Source organism: Hevea brasiliensis, chromosome 11, assembly GCF_030052815.1.
Source record: "Hevea brasiliensis isolate MT/VB/25A 57/8 chromosome 11, ASM3005281v1, whole genome shotgun sequence".
NCBI lineage: Eukaryota > Viridiplantae > Streptophyta > Magnoliopsida > Malpighiales > Euphorbiaceae > Hevea > Hevea brasiliensis.
Window position 1 is genome coordinate 10243950 of NC_079503.1, and position 27235 is coordinate 10271184.

The window sequence follows — 27235 nt, forward strand, 5'->3', positions numbered from 1 at the left end:
AAACGCATAAAATAACAGGCTTAGATTTTTGTTTTAACGAAAACAAAACATTTATTATTAAAGAATTAATGTTAGTATATATAAACAAGTGTGAAAAGAATTGCAGGAACAAATTCCCAATAGCATGTCTGCTGAAGCTGATCGATCACTAATCATGCTTGTGTAAATGCACAAAAAGGAAAGAGGTTTGCTTTTTTTAAGTCTTTTACCTACCATGTTAATTAAAAGTCTGTTATAATCATATAAATTTCTTGTCATATATGATATATATATCACTTTTTGTGTTACTGTTTAGTTTTTTAAAAGTTCAGTGACTCTCCTTTTACTTGGATAATTTTTATATTCATGGGGAGGGAAAGGTGGTGTGAGTAAAATAAGGTTTTCTTTAAAGTTTTTAAACTTTATAATACAGGAGAAATTATTTGATAAAGCTTACCTACAATAATCACAGAAGAAATTATTTTCTAGTACTACTGGAAAGAAACAAAGGAAACGACAGAAAGTGCATGTCGGATACAAGCACTATTGGCTTTTGTTTTGGTTTTTGAATGGATGGAGGAGAAAGTTGGAAGGAAAGGAATCTCTTCTCATCCGCACCTCTCTCTTTCTCTCTCTCTCGCTCGCTCACTTACTTTCATTATGTAGAATTCAGATTTTAATTGATTTGTACATATTTATGCTACTTTTGTTGAATCTTCTTTGATATTAGAAATAAGGAAGCAGATTCAAGTTACTTTCACGAAGAAGACTAGTAGCTTTAAGGTTTGAGTTTGATGATACTTGATCCATCTAGGAAATTGTTTGTTTTTCTTTTTATAAATTTTCCTTCTTGAGCCTCTTCTATTTTCAAGGGTTTGAAGAATAGACAACCAAGATCATCAAGAAACTAAGGCTAATGAGGGAATTAAGGGAAGTACTACAAATGAAGTGAAATTTGTATGAGGAGCTTAATCCCCATTTAGCTTTATCACTTTCCACTTTTACGAGCCTTGGTAAATTAGGGTTTCTACTTTAGATTCTAGGACATTTTGTCCTAGATGTAAATGTAAAAGTTGATCTGTGGTTCTCATGAAGTTGGTGTCATCATCCACAGTATTGTGAAAAATCACACCCACACAAAATAAAGAATACAAAATTTAACATGGTTCGGTATAAATCTACTCCACCAAACAAATCCACTATCAAGGAAAAATAATTACAACCACTAATTATTTTTCTCACCCTCAAATTTGTTGAAACAAAACTCACGGAATTCAACACATCTCTCCACTTTGTGAGCTCTCTGTAATACATTTCATATAATGGCCAACCAACTATTTATATATACAGACCACTAAAACCTAGTCCTTTTATGACTCTAATTATTAAACTTTATAATTTAAATTTTACTAAACTTCCTAAACTAATTATACTTTCTAAATTAATTATATTTTCTAATTTCAATTGGACTTGGACTCTAACAATCTCCACCTCCAAGTCAAATGGAATTAATCTTTACAATTTCTGCAAAAGTCAATTTTTTATTGGGTATTTCCTTACACTCTTGATTATTGATGTTACTTTTTGCTTTTACTTGTATTTTTTCAATCAATGTGCTTCCTTCCAATTTGTAGAGATTCTTTGTATCAATCTTCTCACTTTCATGATCACAAGAGCACCTTGACTAACTCTCATGACTCCACAATGAATTGAACATTCATAACCCAAAGAATCCAATTTATCTAAGGAAATTAAGTTCCTTTCAAATTTAAGAACATACCTCACTTCATCAAACACTTTTGCTCGATCACAATGCAGCTTGATCTTCACTCTTCCAACACCTTTAACTTCCATTTTGTTCGCATTGGCTAGCTTCACTTTTTCTCCTTTCTTTTCTTCAATTACATCAAACCACTACTTCTTTGAGCAAATATGGAATGAGCAAGCAGAATCCATTAATCAGTCATCTTGTAATGGATCTTTTGCCTTTTCCTTATCATCATCCACATTCAAACATTCACCATCAACACCACCATCCAATGCAATTACAGCAGTTCCTTCTTTTTCTTTTCCATGGCTCTTTTTGAATTGTTTAAACTCTATGAGATCTTCCTTCATCTTCATACAATGGTATTGAATGTGACTCTTCTCATGACAGTAGTAGCATTCTCTATTTTCATGGTCCACTCGTGGTCTCGAGCTTGATCTACTATTGCTTCTCCAATTGTTTCCACGTAGATTGTTTCTACCACAGTTAGAACTAGCAATAAAAGTTCTACCTTCATTGCTACTACCTGTCTTCTTGAATTTCTCATCATCCAGGATAACTGTGGTAACCTTTTTCACCTTCAAATTCTCCTTCTCAACTGTTAGAGCTGTCACCAAGCTTTTATAAGAGTGTGGGAGAGAGGCTAAAAGTAAGAGGGCTTTATCTTCTTCATCAACCTTCACGCCAACACTAGCCAATTGAGTAATTAATTTATTAAAAATATTAAGATGATTTCTCACATCAGTACCTCCATCCATTCTGAGTTGGTACAATTCCTTTTTCAAGTACAAATGATTTGTGAGTGATTTTGACATGTACAAGCTCTCCAATTTCTTCCACAAAACAACTAGCGATGTCTCCTCCAAGACATTGTACTTCACATCTGAAGCTAATGTGAGTCTAATCGTACTCACAGCTCTTTGTTAAAGCTCCTCCCAATCATCATCTTTCATGGTCACCGGTTGCTTCTCGTTCAATGCTTTAATTAATCCCTGTTGTACAAGAACATCCTTCGAGGTGCTTTACAATAAACTGAAATTATTTTTCCCATCGAATGGCTCCACCTTATATTTTGTGCTCTCCATCTTTGACATCTCAAATCACAGCTCTGATACCACTTGTTGTGAAAAATCACATCTACACAAAATAAAGAACACAAAATTTAATGTGGTTCGGCGTAAGCCTACTCCATCAAACAAATCCACTATCAAGGAAAAATAATTATAACCTCTAATTATTTTTCTCACCCTCAAAATCACTCAAACAAAACTCACAGAATTCAATGCTTTAATTAATCCTTGTTATACAAGGACATCCTTCATGGTGCTTTGCTATAAACTGAAATTATTTTTCCCATCAAATGGCTCCACTTTATATTTTGTATTCGCCATCTTTGACATCTCAAATCACAGCTTTGATATCACTTTTTGTGAAAAATCACAGCCACACAAAATAAAGAATACAAAATTTAATATGGTTCGGCGTAAGCCTACTCCATCAAATAAATCCACTATCAAGGAAAAATAATTATAACCTCTAATTATTTCTCACCCTCAAAATCACTCAAATAAAACTCACGGAATTCAGCACACCTCTTCACTTTGTGGGCTGTCTGCAATACATTCCATATAATGGCCAATCAACTATTTATATATATAGGCCACTAAAATCTAGTCCTTTTAGGACTCTAATTATTAAACTTTAGAATTTAAATTCTACTAAACTTCCTAAACTAATTATACTTCCTAAATTAATTATACTTCCTAATTCCAATTGGACTTGGACTCTAACACACAGTCATGTAATTTAATATATGGGAAGATGATGAAAGTCTTGATAATGGATGAGAACTTGTCCAACTTGACATCTGCATTTGGTGATCCAATAAGTGCTTCTTCAGTTAGGACTAAAACTACTAGTACTATGTTCTCACAACGGTCCTTTGATTCAACAAATCAAGCACCACCACCAAAGAAGAAGAGAAGTCTTCTAAGCAACCCGGGTTTCTAATTCACCCCAACATTAGTGTCCTAGCTACAAATTGGTTATAATTTTTTAATTATTCTTAATTTTTATCATCTGGATTTTTTTATTTTTATTGGGTTTTGAAGCAGACCCAGATGCAGAAGTGATAGCTTTGTCTCCCAAAACTCTACTGGCAACCAACAGATTTATATGTGAGATCTGTAATATAGGATTTTAGAGAGATCAGAACCTTCAACTTTGTATAAGAGGACACAATTTGCCATGGAAGTTAAAGCAAAGAGTAAACAAAGAGCCCAGGAGGAAGGCATATGTAACACCCTCACTTTAGATAGTCCGTATGTTCTACTGTTCCGGTGACTAATGTTCATCTAGAGAGCCAGAATGTTTGGAACTATTATTAGACTAGAGTAAGGAGTCATAAATAATTTAAATAAGTGCAAGAAAAATTAAGAAAAAATTTTAGAAATAAAATACAACAAAGTTAAATGAGTCAGTGCCCCAGTGATGGGTGACCCTAATGAGAAGTAGCGGTGAAGATAATTAGTAACTCTAAACCCAAGGGAAATCCCGTGAAATAATTTTTGAGGTGTCAGAGAAGAGTTACGGAGCCCTAGGTAGTATTATAATGCCAAGAAAAGGTTAGGAGAATTTTATCAATCGGTACAGACGATTTTAGCTCCTTAAGCCAAACGAAGGGTATTTTGGTCATTTCGCCTTCAGAGACGATTTTTGATCAATTTTTCCACTTAATTAAGTGAATTATATGACATAAAATATGAATAAATATTGCTAAAAATTAAATTAAAAAGAGTAGAAAAGAAAAGAAAAGAAAACGAATAAAAATTGAAATTATGACATAAGATGATGTCATTTAACATGCCTCCACTAATCACAATGCAATAAGCTTTCTTAAAATAATTAAAAGAGATAAAAATCAAAGAAAAAAAAATCAGATTTTCCTTCTTCTTCTTCAGCTTGCCGAGACACTTCCATGAGCCTTCCACCATTGATGAATTTTTGAGCTTTATTTCCTTCCTTATCTCACCCCAAACCTACTAGTTATCTTCATAAAAATTAATTCTAGAACCTTGAATAACCCCTAGGCAGCAAAAAGGAAGGGAAACCAAGAAGTTTATCAAACTTGGGGTTAGCTTTGAAAGAGGTTAGTGCTATTTCTCTTTACTTTCTCTTTAGATTTCATGTTGGGAGCATGAATTGAGTTAGAAATTTAAGGAATTGAAAGAAAATAATCATGTATGGACCAACTTCAATTTTTGGTAGCCTTGATGATTGAAGTGTTTGTTGAGTTTTGAATGAATTAAAATTGTTTATGGGTGGCTTTGAATGTGAATATGAGACTTATAACATCACTAAGTATGTTGAATTGATGTATGTGCATGAATGGATATTTGAGAATTAGGGTTTGAGGCATGAAGTTAGGTTTTTGCTCATGTGTTGGTGAAAGGAAGTCCTAATGATCAATTATTGATCATTTGGCTATGTTTGATAAGGAATTGAAGTGAATTATGGCTTTGAATTTGAAGTTGGGTATGTTACCTCATAGGACCTGCAGGGCTGGATATGAAACTAGACACATAATGGCACAACTTTGACGAAAAAACCATACCCAGAAAACTAGCCTAAGTTGCTTTAAAAATTAACCTAATCCGGGTAACACACATACTATCCTAAAAAATTGACCAAATGAATAGTATTTATTCATTTGGCCATAACTCAGTGTAGAAATATCCAATTGATCTGAATTTTATATCAATGGAAAGATTAGACAATTTAGAACAACTTTCATGAAGAATACAAACTCAAATTCTGAACCTAACTAATTCAAATTGCTAGTCCAAATTAGGATACCAAATTTGGCAGAACCAAATTTGCCAAGAAAATCTGGGTAAGGATCAATCCGGCCAATTATGGTAAATTGACCATAAATTGAGCTAAAAAAACTCTAAATGGAGTGATTCAAAAAGAAAAATAAGGAAGACACATAAAGGAACAACTTTGATGGAGAGAATTTTGTCAAATTTCCACTGTAACAATGACCAATGGAATAGTAAACTTAAGGCATGAAATCTGAAAATTTTGAATAATATAAAATAAGCTTTGAAATGGTATTGTAAATCAATGCCAACAAATATAAAATGCAAAATGTGGTATCTTGGTGAACTTGGGCTTAACAAATTTATTATGAATTAAAAAGTCAACTTTTATATAGGAATGGTCAAGTGAATAGTAACAACCAAAATTAATGAAGTGAAAGGTACCCCACTTAAATGATTTAATGAATATTTAAATTATGTAAATGTGTAGATGAGGGTTGTATTCTCATCACAAGTAGAACTTAGGGGATATTGTTAATTTAATTTGAAATGTGATTTATAAATGACTATAAATGAAATATTAAAGGTATAAAGGATGTGCAAATAATATTTGAGACTTAGGTTTTTTTTATGAATACAAATGAAAATACTTGAATCTAGGTACATATAAATGAAAATTCTTGAACCTAGGCACTTGTAAATTGGTGTAATAAATTAGCTAAATAATAAATAGATAGTGAGGTTAATATCCATGAAATGTTCATGGATTACTTGATAATTTATATATAAATAGTGTAATGAATAAATGAATTATATTAATGTATTAATGAGACATTAGTTCTCATTATTGTAGAAATGAAAAGTATTTTGAATACAATGGTATATGGGAACCATTGTTGTGAAATGTGATCAACACAAATAATATAATGAATAAATATATGAATTATGATGAAGGTAAAATTTATATAGAAATGTATTTTAAAAATTTATACTTCTGTTAGGAATAGAATTGAAATGTTATAAATTATAATTGGAATTTGTCATGAAATAATGAAGTCATAAAAAAAACAATATATTAACATTTAATGGTACTATGTGCCCATGTATTGCCTAGATACGTGTGTCAGATTGAATAGATTGGCATGCCAATAGGGTATTATTTTAGCAGTATTGCGTAAAGCTTTATGCTTATATTCATGGCTTTATACCCATACTCATGGCTTTATTCCCACACTTATGGCTTTTATGCCCGATTATATGTTATCATGGCTTTTTTAGCCATACTGACTGCATACGTGGTTGACATTCTGTGTCCCATGGTATAACGGCCCAAGGCACCGCGGTGTCCCGTGCTAACGACCCGTTATCCAGTTTATTCAGCCTATCATAGGTTGCCTGGACAGTGTAAATTATTAAAATTATTTAAGAACATTAATAATTAAAAACATTAGAAAGTATTGAATGAAATGAGGAGAAAGATTAGCAATGGAAACATAACTGAATCAAGTAGTACAAATAAAATTTTCAAAATTGTAGGACCAAAAATATAATACTCTTAGAATTAATCTGTATATCGAATATTGTTACTGTATAAACTCAGTACTTCCAAAGAGGGACAAAATAGAATATAAGATAGTTGATATTAAAAATATCATACCAAATTTAATTGATACCGGATGATCTAAATTATACTTTAGAATTATACTTCAGTCTTTCTTATTTGTATATATTATTTTCTTGTTATATTATTGCACCACTAAGCAGAAATGCTTAACGCGATGGATTTGTTTCCTTCGCTCAGGTACTGAAGATAAAGCCCAGTGGATATTAGAGTGGGATTTTGGAGTCCGGATCTGCAGAAGTATCAGAAGTGTTCAAGTTGTCACCTCCTCAGCAATGCATGTAGATAGGGCTCACAAAAGTTATTTTATGTATTTATAATTAGTTATTAATTGTAATGTAAATTATGGTATTGTAATTAATTTGTACATCATGTAAATTGTGAATTTATGAAATTAGCTTATAAATCATGTAAATTATGAAGTTTGAGAATTTTGATACATAAATTGAGTATGAATGGATATGTATGCAAATGAGTTGCAAGAATTGAATGTGTGATGAGATGATTATGAAAATAACTGATGAGTTTTTATTGTGAAAATATTATTGAAATTTCAAGCAGATGAATAGTGAAATACGCCAAATGGTAATAGAAACATGAGAAACTCTGCTGGTTTCTCCATAGAAAAATAATTGATATTAAAATATAACGATAACAAAATTTTTAAAAGAATAAAGTAAGATAAAATAGGGTACTTCGACACCTAATGTAGCACACCTTACTCAGCTACACTGTAAATGGGTGAGGGGTGTTACAGTATATGTGTGTCTAAAATCTACTTGTGTGCACCATGTAACACCCCCGTTTGCATAGCCTGGTATATTTCACTGTTCCGGTGACCGGTGTCAGTCCGGATAATTATTGGGATTAGAGCCACACCTAAGACAATTTGAGAAGCCATAAACACAAATAATTAGTAATGTTTAATTAGTTAACTATAAATAAGAAAAACAGAACATAAGAGGTTAAACGAGAGTCACAAATGATGAGTGACCTCCTGAACGATCGCGAAGTCGCTTTTAAACTCAAATTTCGAACGTAAAAGTGACGCTGCGGTCCTTAGGACCCTTATGAACACAGTGGAAAAGAGAAAATCATGAAAAAGAACTGTTAAGTCAGTCAAATAATTAGGTCAAGGAGCCGGAAGAAATATTGGATTATTTGCAAACCGGGATGAACCGGCGAGGGGCAATTTGGTCAATTGACCCGAGAGTGACTCGACATAATCACAAATAAAATCGTATAAAATAAAATTTCGTAATCGAAAATATAATTAAATAACTAATAGAAAAATAAATAGAAAAAAAAAGTAAAGAGGTTGGAAAAGTCAAAGTTGATAACATCACTAATGATGTCATAAACAAATTAATTAAGTGAATTATTAAATTGGAATTTGTGGTCTTCCATAAGCCAAAAGAGATAAAAGAAAAGAAAAAAAAAATTTTGATTACTTCTCCATTCTCCATTCCCGTCACTCCTTCTCCCTCATTCATCTCATTTCATTTCCACCATTAACACCCTTCTCAAGCTTTCAAAAGCTTGATTTTATGTTATAAACTCCCTAACTCCTTTAAGTAAGTCTTGTTCTTAGACTTTAACAAGCATCTTGACAACAAAAAGAAGAGGAAAGAAAGAAGATTTGAAGAGGGAGAAATTCAACAAAAGAGGTTAGTGGTTAGTTTTTAATATTATGTTTAAATTCATTATTAAGTAGTTGAATTACTTTAGAAATTGTTAAAAAATGAAATGAAATAAATTGTTGAAGGGCCAAACCTAAATTTTAGTCAACTAGGGTTTGAGGATGTGTATGCATGAACTTGGTGAAATTAAAGGTGTATGTGAGCTTATTGGTGTTGAATGATCATGATTAAATGTTTTGAATTATTTAAATGCAACAATTTAGTGTGATTAGGGTTTGGAGGCCTAGGGTTTTGAGGCAAAATTTGGAGAAATGCATAAATGGCATGTTTGAACTATTGTGAAGTGAAATAATGGTCAATTATAACCAAATAACTTGTGTGGGAATGATAGGAATGAAAACTAAATTCGGAGGTAAATGGTCATGCTGCTGGCAGCATGACCAAACCCACTTTGAAGGACCAAAACTCAAATTTTACAAGTCCAATTGATATGTCACCAATTGGAGATGAAAATAGACATAAAAGAGCACAATTTTCATTAAGGAACCATGATAAAAAACTGACCAAAACTTGGTGAAACAATTGACCAAAGTGAATTGATAGCAGGCTGCCTTGCACCAAACTGACCAAATGAACAGTAACTGTTCATTTGGTCATAACTCGAGCTAGGTAGGTCAAATTGACCTGAAATTTTACCAGTAATTAGATATGATATAGACCCAAAACTTTCATGAAGAACACCAACCCAAATTAGGCCATTAACCCTTTCAAAATCATTGAGCAAAATTAAATTACTGTACTGCAACTCTGCAGATTTTCAGTTGAGCAGCAATGTTTGGATAGCTATAACTCCCTCTAGAAAACTCGGATTTAGGCGATTCTTGAACCGATGGAAACGTAAGACATAGTACAACATTTCATATGAAGAAAGTGAGACCAAATTATGAACTTAACTTGATCAAATTATTAACCAAAGTTGGACCAAAAATCTGCCAGCACCAAAATCTCAAGATGAACAAAGACACGTGAACAGTAAACTTATTTTGGCCATAACTTGAGCTACAAAACTCTGATTGAGGTGATCCAAAAATGAGAATACACTTAAGACAATAAGGAACATTTTATATGAAGGAAGTTTTGTCAAATTCCAACAGTAGATCGACCAATGGAATAGTGCAACTTCGGAGCACAAAACCGAAAATTGGCAATTTTGCCTAAACGACCTAAGCTTTGAGTAAACGACCAAAACCAACAAGTTTAGTGACCAAAATGTGGTATGTGGGTGAAGTTGGAGTTCCCATACCTATTAAGTCTTAGAAAGTCAACTATTTGACTTGAATAGTGCAGTGAATAGTAACCCGAAACACAAAATTTTGAGAATGTCGAATTTAACACGTTAGAAATAGGTAAATGCGAAGTTAAAATTTATTTTGGGATTTATGTTAAGTTCTAGTACTGAAACATTGTAAAATTTTGTGTTTCAGTTGAAAAGAATATCGGGAAGGAACCCGAGGAAACGAGTCGAGGCTAAGGGACGACTCGCTTGAGGTTTGTGCACAATAAACCCTATTTAAGCATTTTATCCTTGAAAAATTGATTTATTACGCATTATGAATTTATGAACTTTTGTGTTGCCACCTTGTGATCAAATTGTAACTTTGGAAATGGATTGATTTTTGTATGCAATATTTGAATGAAATGTTTGAAACGAATTTTTGATTCACACTTAGCATGACAGTTACTTATTATTCCTCCTCCATTTATGGGGTTGAGATCGTTTATTTTCCTCCCTCTTTGGCTTGCCAATTGAGGTTGTAGATCGGATGAGTACTCATTAGCTAGCTAGCCACCTCCCTCATTGGTTTCGATTAATGGGGTTGAGATTGCTTTGTCGTGGTGTACAACACGGCATTGATCGGAAATTTTGTGTCATGGCTTAAGTTGTGTACGACTTTGGCAACACTGTGTTTATGCAATTGTTTGACTAAACTGTTGTTTAATATATAGTATTTGACAAAATGAGTTGTTATGAGCTTTGATATTTGCGAAATGTGATTGTGAAGTATTCAAATTATGTTTCATCAATAAATGATTTATGTATCGCATTTTAAATCTTTATTGTGCACCACTGAGTATGTTTATACTCAGCGATAGTTTAATGTACTGTCGCAGATAAAAGCAAGGAGAAAGCAGCAGAGTGAGCTGCGGGATTGACAAGATCTTTTTGATCCCTTTTTGTACGGGTATTGTTTTATACCCTTATGGTTATTTTGATGTAAATACTGTAATGTCATAAGTATCAATGTAAATTGAGCAGTTGTAAATAAATTGTAATAATATTATTTTGGATTTTCTTCTGTAAATTTGATATTGTAGATATGGATTTTCTACCTTATGTTTTGTGAATGGAATTATTGAACCTACTGAGTTGACAAATTTGACTTGGATTGTGAAACTGTTTTGAAATGGATTGACTTGAGTTGAATTGTGAATTATTGGAGGTTGGGAGTTGTAAAATAGTTTTGGAAGTGCTTTTTACAGGTATTTGAAGAACTGGTTTCTCAAAATACAGAGGGAACTCTGTCAAAATTTTTATAAAATTTGCGACAAAATTTGAATGGACAAAAATTTTTACTAGTATTTAAACTTTGAATAAATGGTTTTTAATTCTTACCAAAATGCTCACCACTTCCAAAATGTAAGAAAATTGTTTTAAAATCCCTTGTAGGGTACTTAATGAGTTATCAGTAGGTGAAGTTCGGTAGTTCATTAAGTATTCTACGGGAGCATGCTATGCCTTACGGAGGGATAAGGTGTGACATGTTTTAGTGGTATCAGAGCATGGTTTTGCAATAAATTTTGACTATGTATGTGAATATTTCTTTGATAAGTACAACTGCTCAAGTGTCTTTAATTGATGCATATGACATATTTACATCATGAATATGCACTAACGGAGGTCAACCTCCTTGTGTTTGATCTCAGGAAGTAGAAAATTGTGAAAAACGGAATGGAAGGAGGAGATCATTCCGAAGAACAATCTGTTGAGGCTGAGGTTCAAGGGGAACACCCAAAGACTGCATGTGAGTGGGTCACCACTCAGCCTCCCGCCCAAAGACCGCGATTTCTGCTCAATTTATGCAGCAGATGGCTACCTTCTTTCAAAGAAATGGCGGGTAATGTGCCACCCCAAGCTCAAATGCGATTACTGCAAAGACAACCACGACCCTCACTTTCGGCAAGATGAAAAATTGATGAAATTTGGGGCCACCGAGTTTAAAAACCGTGGATCCACCGGAAGCAGTGGTTGGAAAGAATGGAACGGTTTTTAGAAAACTGCAGTGTCTGTAAGAAATGAAGTTTGAGTATTCTGTCTCCTTATTACAAGGGATGCCTATGAATGGTGGAAGACCATCCCCACACTGGTGGAGCCACTGTGTTAACACGTCGACTTCTTGAGGAGTTCCGGCGTAAATGGGTTCCGATGCATATGTGGACATGAAGTTTCAAGACTTCTTGAGTTTGAAAAAAGGGAACCGAATCAGAAAGAATATGAGAGAGATTTTTCAAGACTAAGCCACTATCTTTGGAAGCTTAGTCTCCACCCCAGACAGGATGCAAGAGGTTTGAGGTCGGGCTAAGACAGAGTCCGAGAATGCAAGTTGTGGGATTGGACATCGAATTTTGCCGAATTGATCTCACAGGCCCTAGAACTAGAAAAGATAGAATCAGAAGGGGCAGTGAAGAAGGGTCCACAAGAGAAAACTGAAAAGACTACTGAACAAGCATCTGGAAGTGGTTCTGGGAAGAGGAAACAGTTTGGGGGATCTAGCTCCCGTAGAGGCCGAGGCAGATTTTCTGGCCAAAGACCACCTCGGTGCAGTCAGACCCAACCACACCCGAGGAGCTCTATCGATGACGGCGGGCGAAACCTGTGGTAGAACTCATGGTGGGGTTTGTTACAGAGCTACTGGTGCGTGTTTTAACTGTGGAGGGAGCGGACATTTCGCTAAGGATTGCACTAGTCCGTGACGGTCTGGGTCTTTCACTACATCTGAAGGATCAGCTCAAGTCTCTGCACCCAGAGGGTCACAATCAGCTGCTAGAGGCAGAGGCAGAGGTAGGGGTCCTGGTAACACCCCTGGAAGTCAGAGCACTGTTAACCAGCCAGCATCCAGTGGCGCACCAGTTAGAGTATATACCATGCGTCAAAGGGAAGAGGCTGAAACATCAGATGTTGTAGCTGGTAATTTCTCCATCCTTGACAAAGATGTGCATGTGTTATTTGATCCTGGCTCCACACATTCGTATGTTAGTGCTAGTGTGATGTGTTCTACTACTATTCCGTGTGTACCAATGGACTATGATGTGTTAGTAACTAGTCCATTAGGCCAGGAGGTCAGGTAAATAGGCTATATAGAGATCGCCCTTTGGTGATCCAAGGACACACTTTTTGTCGATTTAATTGAAATGCCCTTCAGAGATTATGACATTATCTTGGGCATGGATTGGTTAGCTGAGCATCATGCTATGATTGATCAGAGATCAAGACAGTCACTTTTGGTCTTCCTCAGTATGGTGATGTAGTAATACAGGGGGAGAGGCAGTTATTGCCTTCAAACATCATTTCAGCTGCACTGGCTAGAAAAATGATTAGAAAAGGGTGTGAGGCGTACTTGGCACATGTGATAGACACCCAAGTGGGGAGTCCAGCACTGAAGGACATTCTTACTGTATGTGACTTTCCGGATGTGTTTCCTGATGAATTGCCAGGATTACCTCCAGAAAGAGAAGTGCAATTTGAAATTGATGTTATGCCTGGTGTGGACCCAATCTCCATAACGCCATAAAGAATGGCACCAGCGGAACTAAAAGAATTGAAAGTGCAGTTGCAAGAGTTGCTTGATAAGGGCTTCATTCACCCTAGTGTGTCACCTTGGGGAGCGCCAGTATTATTTGTAAAGAAGAAGGATGGCACTCTCCGGCTATGCATTGACTATCGGCAGTTGAATAAGGTGACAATAAAGAACAGATATCCATTACCCCGTATTGATGACTTGTTTGATCAGTTGAGGGGTGCAGCTGTGTTCTCTAAAATTGACCTGAGATCAGGTTATTATCAGCTAAAAGTACAAGAGCAGAGTATTTCTAAAACTGCCTTCAGAACCCGCTATGGCCATTATGAATTCCTAGTCATGCCATTCGGGTTAACCAATGCTCCGGCTGCTTTTATGGATCTGATGAACACTATCTTCAGACCATACCTCGACCAGTTTGTTGTGGTATTTATCGATGATATATTGGTCTATTCGAGGAATGCAGAAGAGCATGATAGACATCTGCGGATTGTACTACAGACTTTGAGGGAGAAACAACTATATGCCAAATTGTCGAAATGTGAATTTTGGCTGAATGAGATATCCTTTTTGGGCATGTAGTATCAGAAGAGGGCATTAAGGTAGATCCTAGCAAGATTGAAGCTGTCCTTAATTGGAAGCCACCTAAATGTCACGTAGATTCGCATTTTACGGGTTAGCTGGATAATACCGTCGATTTGTGAAGTGTTTCTCCATGTTGGCATCTACATTGACCAAGCTGCTTAGAAAGGATGTGAAATTTCGTGACGGACAAATGCCAAAGAAAGTTTTGATGAATTGAAAAGATGTTTGACAGAGGCTCCAGTCCTGACTTTACCTACACCGGGTAAAGAATATACAGTCTACAGCGATGCTTCTCACAACGGGTTAGGTTGTGTGTTGATGCAAGATCGAAATGTCATTGCCTATGCATCACGCCAGCTAAAACCGCATGAGAGGAATTATCCGACACATGATTTGGAGCTTGCAACCATTGTGTTTGCTCTTAAGATCCGAGACATTATTTGTATGGGGAGAAATGTTACATCTACACGCATCATAAGAGTTTGAAGTATTTGGGCACCCGTAAAGAGTTGAATTTGAGACAGAGGAGATGGTTAGAGTTGATAAAGACTATGATTGTCCGATAGACTATCAGCCAGTGGAAAGCTAATGTTGTGGTCGACGCCTAAGTCGCAAGACTATGGCAAGTCTACAGTTACTCCTTTGTCTTTGGTACATGAGTTGAGGTTATTACATGCCGCTTTAGAGATTAATGATGATGGGCAAGCAGCGGTTGCATGGCATGTACAGCCAGGTTGATTGATCGATTAGAATGGCTACTCGAATGATCAAGTATCGTAAGTTGGGAGAAGTCCGCAGGCAAGAAACCGAGTTCTCGATTAGAGATGATGGTTTCTTTGCTACACCAGGCGAGAATATGTGTTCCTATTAATGTTGAATTGAGGAAGTTGATTTTGAAGGAAGCATATGAGTCTCCTTTTGCCATGCACCAGTGGTACAAAAATGTATAGAGGGCTAAAGGAGCATTCTTGGTGGATGGGTATGAAGAGAGATGTGGCGAGTTTGTGTCCAAATGCCTAACTTGTCGCCAAGTAAAGCGAGAGCATAAAGTACCAATCGGGTTGTTACATCCACTACCATCTTAGGAATGGAAATGGGAAAGAATAACAATGGATTTTGTAATGGGACTTCGCGGACACGGAAGAGTCATGATGCGGTATGGGTCATTGTCGGCCAGATCGACTAAGTCTGCTCATTTTACGCGATCCGGATGGACTACTGATTTAAACAGTTGGCTAGGTTGTACATTGATGAGATTGTGAGGCGCATGGAGTGCGGTATCCATTGTATCGACAGAGATCCTAGGTTCACTTCTAGATTCGGGTAGTCTTGAGAGCCACAGGAACTAGATTGAACTTCAAGATCTTGCATTCCACCCACGCATGATGGCCACCCGAGAGGGTAATTCGGATCTTGGAGGACATACTACGGGCTTGTGTGATTGAGTTTGAGGGTAGTTGGGATACACACTTGCCTTTGATTGAGTTTGCTTACAATAACAGCTACCAATCAAGCATTGGGATGCCTCCATATGAAGCTTTGTATGGCAGGAAATGTAGAACCCCATTGTGTTGGGATGACGTGGGTGAAAGAAAAATGATCGGACCTGAAATTGTTCAACAGACTGAAGAGAAAATCAAAGTGATCAAAGATCGACTTAAAACTGCATCAGACCGTCAGAAGTCCTATATTGATTTGAAAAGAAGAGATATTGAGTATGCAGTGGGTGAAAAAGTTTTCCTCAAAGTTTCTCCTTGGAAGAGAATTATGAGATTCGCGAGAAAGGGAAACTAAGTCCTCGTTTCATTGGGCCATATGAGGTTACGGAGAGTGGGTCCTTTGGCTTATCGTTTGGCACTACCTCGAGTTGGAGAAGTTACATAATGTCTTCCTCGTGTATTTTTTGTGGAGGTATCGATCAGACCCATCTCATGTACTACCAAAGAGAGAAATTGAAGTGAATCGGACCTCACATATGAAGAAGAACCCATAGAGATTACGGCATATGAGGTGAAACATTCTGGAACAAGCAGATACCGTTAGTTAAAGTCCTGTGGAACCATCTGTCGGGCTAGGAGGCTACTTGGGAACGTGAGGAGGACATGAGGAGACTGCACCGACAGCTATTTAGAGATTGATACTGGTAAAATTTGAGACGAAATTTATTTTAAGGAGGAGAATTGTAACACCCCGTTTGCATAGCACAGTATATTTCAGCATTACAGTGACGATGTCATCAGGACAATTATTGGGATTAGAGCCACACCTAAGACAATGTGAGAAGCCATAAACACAAATAATTAGTAATGTTTAATAAGTTAACTATAAATAAGAAAAATAGAACATAAGAGGTTAAGCAGTAGAGAGTCACAATGATGAGTGACCTCCTGAACGCAGCTGAAGTCGTTTTAAACTCAAATTTGAACCGTAAAAGTGACGCTGCGGTCCTTAGGACCCTTATGAACACAGTGGAAAAGAGAAAATCACGAAAAAGAACTGTTAAGTCAGTCAAATAATTAGGTCAGGGAGCCGGAAGAAATATTGGATTATTTGCAAACCGGGATGAACCGGCGAGGGGCAATTTGGTCAATTGACCCCGAGAGCTGACTCCTGACATAACTGTCAAATAAAATCGGAGAAAAGAAAATTTCGGAATCGACAATAGAATTAAAGAACTAATAGAAAAATAAATAAAAAAAAAAAGAAAAGGAAAGAGGTTGGAAAAGTCAAAGTTGATGACATCACTAATGATGTCATAAACAAATTAATTAAGTGAATTATTAAATTGGAATTTGTGGTCTTCCATAAGCCAAAAGAGATAAAAGAAAAGAAAAAAAAAATTTTTGATTACTTCTCCATTCTCCATTCCCGTCACTCCTTCTCCCTCATTCATCTCATTTCATTTCCACCATTAACACCCTTCTCAAGCTTTCAAAAGCTTGATTTTATGTTATAAACTCCCTAACTCCTTTAAGTAAGTCTTGTTCTTGGACTTTAACAAGCATCTTGACAACAAAAAGAAGAGGAAAGAAAGAAGATTTGAAGAGGGAGAAATTCAACAAAAGAGGTTAGTGGTTAGTTTTTAATATTATGTTTAAATTCATTATTAAGTAGTTGAATTACTTTAGAAATTGTTGAAAAATGAAATGAAATAAATTGTTGAAGGGCCAAACCTAAATTTTAGTCAACTAGGGTTTGAGGATGTGTATGCATGAACTTGGTGAAATTAAAGGTGTATGTGAGCTTATTGGTGTTGAATGATCATGATTAAATGTTTTGAATTATTTAAATGCAACAATTTAGTGTGATTAGGGTTTGGAGGCCTAGGGTTTTGAGGCAAAATTTGGAGAAATGCATAAATGGCATGTTTGACCTATTGTGAAGTGAAATAATGGTCAATTATAACCAAATAACTTGTGTGAGAATGATAGGAATGAAAACTAAATTCGAAGGTAAATGGTCATCTTGCTAGCGGCATGACCAAACCACTGAAGGACCAAAACTCAAATTTTACAAGTCCAATTGATATGCCACCAATTGGAGATGAAAATAGACATAAAAGAGCACAATTTTCATTAAGGAACCATGATCAAAAACTGACCAAAACTTGGTGAAACAATTGACCAAAGTGAATTGATAGCAGGCTGCCCTACACCAAACTGACCAAATGAACAGTAACTGTTCATTTGGTCATAACTCGAGCTAGGTAGGTCAAATTGACCTAAAATTTTACCAGTAATTAGATATGATATAGACCTAAAACTTTCATGAGGAACACCAACCCAAATTAGGCCATTAACCCTTTCAAAATCATTGAGAAAAATTAAATTACTGTACTGCAACTCTGCAGATTTTCAGTTGAGCAGCAATGTTTGGATAGCTATAACTCCCTCTAGAAAACTCGGATTTAGGCGATTCTTGAACCGATGGAAACGTAAGACATAGTACAACATTTCATATGAAGAAAGTGAGACCAAATTATGAACTTAACTTGATCAAATTATTAACCAAAGTTGGACAAAAAATCTGCCAGCACCAAAATCTCGGTATGAGCGATTACACGTGAGCGATAAACTTATTTTGGCCATAACTTGAGCTACAAAACTCCGATTGAGGTGATCCAAAAATGAGAATACACTTAAGACAATAAGGAACATTTTATATGAAGGAAGTTTTGTCAAATTCCAACAGTAGATCGACCAATGGAATAGTGCAACTTCGGAGCACAAAACCGAAAATTGGCAATTTTGCCTAAACGACCTAAGCTTTGAGTAAACGACCAAAACCAACAAGTTTAGTGACCAAAATGTGGTATGTGGGTGAAGTTGGAGTTCCCATACCTATTAAGCCTTAGAAAGTCAACTATTTGACTTGAATAGTGCAGTGAATAGTAACCCGAAACACAAAACTTTGAGAATGTCGAATTTAACACGTTAGAAATAGGTAAATGCGAAGTTAAAATTTATTTTGGGATTTATGTTAAGTTCTAGTACTGAAACATTGTAAAATTTTGTGTTTCAGTTGAAAAGAATATCGGGAAGGAACCTGAGGAAACGAGTCGAGGCTAAGGGACGACTCGCTTGAGGTTTGTGCACAATAAACCCTATTTAAGCATTTTATCCTTGAAAAATTGATTTATTACGCATTATGAATTTATGAACTTTTGTGTTGCCACCTTGTGATCAAATTGTAACTTTGGAAATGGATTGATTTTTGTATGCAATATTTGAATGAAATGTTTGAAACGAATTTTTGATTCACACTTAGCATGACAGTTACTTATTATTCCTCCTCCATTTATGGGGTTGAGATCGTTTATTTTCCTCCCTCTCTGGCTTGCCAGTTGAGGTTGTAGATCGGATGAGTACTCATTAGCTAGCTAGCCACCTCCCTCATTGGTTTCGATTAATGGGGTTGAGATTGCTTTGTCGTGGTGTACAACATGGCATTGATCGGAAATTTTGTGTCATGGCTTAAGTTGTGTACGACTTTGGCAACACTGTGTTTATGCAATTGTTTGACTAAACTGTTGTTTAATATATAGTATTTGACAAAATGAGTTGTTATGAGCTTTGATATTTGGTAAATGTGATTGTGAAGTATTCAAATTATGTTTCATCAATAAATGATTTATGTATCGCATTTTAAATCTTTATTGTGCACCACTGAGTATGTTTATACTCAGCGATAGTTTAATGTACTGTCGCAGATAAAAGCAAGGAGAAAGCAGCAGAGTGAGCTGCGGGATTGACAAGATCTTTTTGATCCCTTTTTGTACGGGTATTGTTTTATACCCTTATGGTTATTTTGATGTAAATACTGTAATGTCATAAGTATCAATGTAAATTGAGCAGTTGTAAATAAATTGTAATAATATTATTTTGGATTTTCTTCTGTAAATTTGATATTGTAGATATGGATTTTCTACCTTATGTTTTGTGAATGGAATTATTGAACCTACTGAGTTGACAAATTTGACTTGGATTGTGAAACTGTTTTGAAATGGATTGACTTGAGTTGAATTATGAATTATTGGAGGTTGGGAGTTGTAAAATAGTTTTGGAAGTGCTTTTTACAGGTATTTGAAGAACTGGTTTCTCAAAATACAGAGGGAACTCTGTCAAAATTTTTATAAAATTTGCGACAAAATTTGAATGGACAAAAATTTTTACTAGTATTTAAACTTTGAATAAATGGTTTTTAATTCTTACCAAAATGCTCACCACTTCCAAAATGTAAGAAAATTGTTTTAAAATCCCTTGTAGGGTACTTAATGAGTTATCGGTAGGTGAAGTTCGGTAGTTCATTAAGTATTCTACGGGAGCATGCTATGCCTTACGGAGGGATAATGTGTGACACACCATGATCCATCAAGGGCTCTTAGAGACCTTACAGGGATTAAGAAACACTTTTGCAAAAAGCATGGTGAGAAGAAGTGGAAGTGTGAAAAGTGCTCAAAATGGCATGCTGTTCAATTAGACTGGAAAGCTCACTCCTAGATTTGTGGCACAAGAGAGTATAGATGTGATTGTGGAACCCTTTTTTCTAGGTAAGATCATATATATATATATATATATATATATATATATATATATATATATGCATATTCAATTCATTTTCCAACCCAAGAAAGACCTGTGATCAGAAATTTTCTTAGGCTTCCTTTCATTAGTAATAATTCCATGATTAAGTTGATTATTGTCTCCATGATGTTGTTTAAATGCTCCGTGTGACAGAGAGAACAATAGGAGGAGGCCAAAAGAGAAGGTAGAGTATGGCACTAATTTTACTCAATTTTTTGATACTTATCATGAAAAAATTACCTCGTGAAGCACAAGAGGAGCTAGGAAGAGGTATATATATATATATATATATATATATAGAGAGAGAGAGAGAGAGAGAGAGAGAGAGAGAGAGAGAGAGAGAGGGGTGGGTCAGCGCGTAGGGAAAGTTTTATAAGTTGTAAATTTCTTATGGCTATCTTAGAAGGTTAATGTTAATTAGACAAATGATTATTAATGGTTTCTTATCTACTATGTCTTTTTCCTTGAGGATATCGAAAAAAAGAAAATATAAAAATTTAACACGAGAAATTAAGAGAGAAAGATAAGGGTAATTATACACTGTTAGTAGCATTTGATGGTATTGACTGATGAGCATCATGAGGGCAACATGGTTGAACCACTTCCCATGTTCAAAGGAGCAATCTCAAGAGCTAGGGCCAAGGCATTGCAAGGACTAATTTAAGTATATATTAATCAAATATGGTAGCCCAACATGCAAGGAATTCAAAAGGAGCACAAGTGTGGCGTGTTGATGCATTCGGTATTCAAAGTGAATTGAACCATGGTTCAGTAAGTGAGCCGAGCCAAGGTCCAACCAAGTGCACCAAACTGAACCTCTTCCATCCCAAAGAGATTCCAATTTTTTCCATTCAGCAGCCTTGCACCTTGTGAGCTTTATCCAAGTTGCAAAGGAAAGTGGGAGACTCTCTCGTCCAAGATATAAAAGAAAAAGCAAAATTGCCATTTTCAGTTGTAAGACAAAAGAAACTTTTGTGACCAGATTTCAAAATTCAGATTTTAGAATTTAGATTTGGTTTAGACTTATAAATGTGGTTTTTACCTAAAATAGGGGTGAATGTATTTTATCCAACACTTGGAGAAACTCTTGGATAAAGACTCCAATGGGCAACCTTATAAGGCTTTCTTCTTCATTTTGTTAGTTTTAGTTTTAGAATCTGTCATTGTTGAGCTTATAAGCTTAAGAACTCTTTTGAGAGAGTTTTATGTATGTTCTTCTTAAGTTCCATTAAGAACTTAGATTCAATATAAGTTAGTCACTTATATTGTCTCATTATGATATTTGGTGTAATCTGGCACAAGTTACCCTATTTGTATAAGATCCTTGACTTGCTTCTTCTACTAATCAAAGTGGTTATTCATCACATTTAGTGTTTATGTCATCTTATTAGTAAAAGAGTTGTTTAAGTTGTGTTTATTGCTTGGTTTTAGATGTTCCATGGGAAAATCATTTCAACAGAATGTGAGCTTGCTTCCAGCCTAGACGTGAGCTTGCATCATAGACATTTGTTTTTATCTTCTCATTTTATTGGTTTGCTGGAGGGAGAGTTTTATCACCCACAGAGCCTTCTGTGATGCTTTAGCATAATAAAGTGCAAGAGCGATCATGTTAAACCCACTTCTCTCCTCTCATCAACAATTTAGCTCCCTTGCTTCCCCTATGATCAATTTACAAGCCCTATCAGTCAAAAGAGAGCAAGAAAGCCACCATCTTTTAAATCCAAGACTAGATAATAATGCCCCACCATGGTTAGCCTATAAACCAGTAGGGGAAGTTGGTTCAAGTCCACCACTTATCAATCTCTCGTCATCATTATACCCGGTAAATTTAGATCAATCATTTGTACAATATGAAAACCCTAGCCATGATCTTACACTCCAACCTTTCCAGCCCCTCCCAGCTTGTCGCACCTTTCCCCTCTGTAAAGCATAACATGATCTCGTAGTATTCCTAATGAATTATCGTACTTCGCCTACCGATAACCCATTAAATATACTACAAGGGATTTTTAAATAATTTTCTTACTTTTTGAAAGTGGTGAGCATTTTTTGTAGGAATTTAAAACATTTAATTAAGGTTTGAAAGTCATGTACAATTTTTGTCTATTTTCATTTTTCCACAAATTTTAGAAAAATTTCGGCAAAGTGCCGGCAGTATTTGAGAAAACCGAAAAATTTTCACATGTGGAAAACACTTCCAAATATACACTTCATCAAATCACAACCACCATTTCAACTCAAATCATCACAATTTCTCCCAAACTCCATAATTCAAAGTAATTCTCAATTTAAATATTTTTACAATACACAGTCATTGAGGAAAAACTAATTTACATACATCAGTCAATTTTTACAACAGAAAATCTAAAATAATATTATTACAAAATCTGTACAAACTGCTCAAGACCAATTTACACATGTACATACAGTTACATACATCAAACTAAACATTACAATTAGAGTATAAAATTTACACTCGAAAAAATATCCAAAAGTAGCACAGCAGTCCTTAGCAGCTCACTTAGCTGCTCTACCAGTCTTTTTACCTGCGACAGCAATAAAAAGTTATTCCTGAGTACTAAGACTCAGTAGTACACAACATACTAAAATAACATTTTATGCATAATTCAAATCACATTTATTTAAATATGGTACTAAAAATGAAAAACAAATATAAAACATAATTTATCAACTTTTAGTTCAAATAGTTATATTTCGAAAATCTCAAAACAGATTTCATAAAAAAATACAGTTATATCATGCCATCAGAACAATGTTCATCTCAATAGCCGAAGGCTTATGAGGAATCTCAAGGCTAGCTAGCTAAATCTATGGGTATCCATTCAATTTCTTCCTCTACTGGCACACACCTCAATACTTCAGCCAGAGAGGGAATTAAAATTTAAAACTAATTCCTCCCACTAGTCATACTAGTGAGGCATTCAAATATATGGTCATGACACTGTAGTTTCAAAATTGTCTTAGCAATTTACCAAATATTTATTGCCAAATTAAATAGATACAATTAAACTTTATAAACAATTTAGGTCAACACAATTTGTTCATTTCAATCACAAAGTTGCAATCAAAATAAATTAAAATTCATTTTATACAGTTGCAAAAGAAATTTAAAGACAAATTTTGTGTTGTGCACAAACCTTATGCGAGTCGTCTCTTGGCCTTGACTCGATGTCTCGGGTTATTTCTCAGTATTCTTTTCAACTGAAAAACATAATTTTACAGTGATTCAGTATAATTTATAATAAATTCACTAAAGAATTTCATAATTACTTATTTTGAGTTCTAATATACTTAAGTTAACGTTCTTAAAATTTTGCCTTTTGGGGTTACTATTCACGACACTATTCAAGTCAATTTGTTGACTTTCTTATGATTAATAGGTATAGGGATTTTAATTTCACCCACATACCATATTTTGGTTACCAATTTTATTGGTTTTAGTTGGTCCCTAGGTTTTTAGGTTTCCCAGGCACAATTTCAAATTTTCTAGATTTGGTATCCTATTTTGTATTGTTCTATTGGTCATGTTGCTGTTAGAATTTGGCAAAGTTTTCTTCATAGAAGTTGTTTTTTATTGTCTTAATTTTAATTCCCTTTTTGAATCACTCCATTTGGAGTTTTGTAGCCCAAGATATGACTATTTGAATAGGGCTAGCTGGATTTAGTGTTACCCAGAATTCTGGGCATTTTCTGGACACTGGCAGTTTTAGTGTGCAGACTGTAGGTGACTTTTCGGATAGTTCTAGTCAAAATTTGGGTTTATTTGCCTTATGAAAGTTGTAGGTCTATGTCTCAGATTTCCATCGGTATAAGATTCAGGTCATTTGGACCTTCCTAGACCAAGTTATGGTCATTTAAGTTACTACTATTCATTTGGTCATTTTTGTACAGTGACAGTGCATTACACTCGAGTTTGACCTAATTGTTCACTATGTTCTGGTCATTTTCTGGGCACAATTCCTAAATGAAAAATGGTCCATTTTATGTCTAGTTTCATGCCCAATTGACCTCATACCAATTGGGTTAGTAAACTCTAAAAGAGACCTAGGTCAAACCATCAATATATTGACCCTAACCAATCCGAATTGAAACTTGGTTCTAACAATTCACACACACCACAAATGCTCCCAATTGACCATTTCTCAACTCAATTAAGGTCAACTGCATCAATTGACCAATTTTCAACTTTTTTTCCAATTTTTCAAAATGCTAAAAATCCTAATTATACATTTGTGTAATTCAATGCAATCAAAGTGTACATCTAATGTCTATACACCTAATTCACCTTAAACAACCATTTAATTGTACTAATTTCATACACCTCAAACCCTACCTAAGGCTGGACGAAATTCTTCTTTGATCCCCCATAAAAATTTTGTTTTGTTTTTAAGTGAAAATCTAAGTTAATTGAGTCATAAACACAACAAATAAACTTTAATTTCCAAGTAAAAGTGCTTACCTCCACTAAAATTTTCAATTCTTCCCTTTCTTCAATTTCTCCCTTTCTTTCCTTCTTCAATCACTTTCTCAAGTGAGGTTAACAAGGTTTAATGGAATAATTTGGGGCAAAGTAAAGTTAAGTAAGGATTTTAAAGCTTAAACTTAAGCTTTCATGGAGGTGAAGCTATGGAGAAGAAGGAGGAGAGGGGCGGCCGAATTCCTTAAAGAAGAAAGGAAATGATTTTCATTTTAATTGTTTTATGTATTTATGTTTTATTTGAATAAGAATTGACTTAGTCAATTATGTAGGGAAAAATCAAAATGTCATTTATGATGTCACAATAGTGATGTAAGCATGATGTAAATAAAGTTTTCTTTTCTTTTTCTTTTTCAATTATTTTTCCTTATTTCTCTAATTTAATTCCCAATTCTGAAATTTTCTTTTCTCCGATTTTATTGAATAGTTAGGTCAAGAGTCAGCTCTAGGGGTGAATTGACTAAATTGCTCCTCGCTGGTTCAATCCGGTTTGCAAGTTATTCAATATTTTTTCTGGATCCCTGACCTAATTATTTGACCTGCTTAACAATTCTTTTCTATGATTTTCTCTTTTCCACTGTGTTCGCAATAGTCCTAAGGACTACTAGATCACATTTTTCGGTTCAAAATTTGAGTTAAGGCTGACCTCGTAGTCACTTCCCAGGAAGGTCACCCATCGCTGTGACTCCCGGCTCATTTAACTTTTTATGTTCTATTTTTCTCATTTATAGTTAATTGTCTGGCAATTACTAATTATTTGCTTTCAAGGCTTATCTAGGTGTCTTAGACATGATTCTAATCCTCTTAATTGTGAGGACCGACACCGGTCACCGGAACAGTAAAATGTACCAGGTTATACAAATAGGGGTGTTACACAGCTTCCCCTCACACGTTTGCAGCTGCATTGCTGCAAAAAGCACCGCAAATGGGTGTGACTATGAGCAAGCCTTCTCCATCTCCTACTTCTATTTTTGCTGCTGCTATGCTGGGACCTCGCCAAGCTCACATGTTTGAAACCATATCTGGCTTTAGTTCTACATTGATAGCTACGTCTATAGTTGGTTTTGGACTAGGTTTGTCCTTAAGTGAAGACATGGGTAGTGGGTTTGGTCATGGCTTGGCATCACTTGGGAATAAAGTTGTTGCCACCTCTGGTATCATAGGGTAGATGGCTAAAGGAGGGCCTTCTTCTTTGGTAGATGGCTAAAGGAGGGCCTTCTTCTTTTTTCCATGACATAATGAGTTCATTGTCATCCGCTAGTGGGTTTGTTGGGTCATCTTTTAATGAGGATTTCAATGGAATGTTAAATCCGAAAAGAGGCAATAATAATTTTTTAGAAACTCTCTCCTATTCTAAATCAATAGAATCCCAGTTTAGCAGCAGAAGTGATAGTGAAGATAGTGCTACAACTGCTACTACATTTGGTGGTGGCAGTGGCCATGGAGGTGGTAATGATGGCTTGACACAAGATTTCTTGAGTCTCAAAGTGTTTTCCCATAAAGATTTTCTCAATTTAGCTGGGCTAGGCGCCATATAAATTCTTCTTTACCTTAAGGGTAGCAAACCAAAACCAAGCAGTATGGAAAGGTTAGCAATTCATGGATATGGCCTTCTTTTTTCTTCTTCTTTCTAGCAATTGTAAGGATAAGCTGTGATGCCCCTTACTTGTCTACAGTTTAGTCGAGCAAGGCGTGCCATATTCAGTGCCGGAGCACCCTATCTTGTTTTGTCTTATACCGTATTAATTTAAATTCCATTTATTCGTATGTCCATGTGTGGAAATTTTTTTTATCACAATTTTTTTTTGTGGAGAGCTAGATAGAGTCTCCTCTGTTGTATTAGCGTATGGCGGGTTCCACTATTCACCTGTTAAAACAGTTCATGTCCATTTCATTTTTCCATGTATTATATCTTATCATCATAATTCTCATATTCATTTCAAATAAATATATTTCATTCATTCATATAAAATTCACGTACAATAATTTATAATTTATTTATAATCACAAAATAAATTACATCATTTACTTATATACAATGAACAAAATATAAAATCTAGATACACATGGGCCCTACCAAAAAAATGGACTGCTGAGGTAACACCAACACTATAGCAAATCTGATGCAATCCCTATCTGGCACTACTACTGCTGCTGCTGGTCTCCAGTACCTATGTGATAAAAAAACCAACGCACTAAGCATAGCGCTTAGTGGTGCATAAATAGGAGTAAAAATAGCTAAATAATTGAAGATAAATATTCCATGTAAAATTTCATAAATTTTGAGTTAATTACATGTTTGTTGAACTTTGGGAGCAAATAATTTATCAGGATTTTTTTTGGTCATTTATCTCATATTCAGTCTTATTAAATTCATATAAGTG

The 27235-nt window shown here is 35.2% G+C and overlaps 1 pseudogene; it reads left to right on the top strand.

Moving 5' to 3' along the window:
* The first annotated feature begins 3586 nt into the window (after nt 1–3586).
* LOC131170206 (protein indeterminate-domain 7-like) lies at nt 3587–26389 on the top strand (annotated as a pseudogene).
* The last annotated feature ends 846 nt before the right edge of the window (nt 26390–27235 follow it).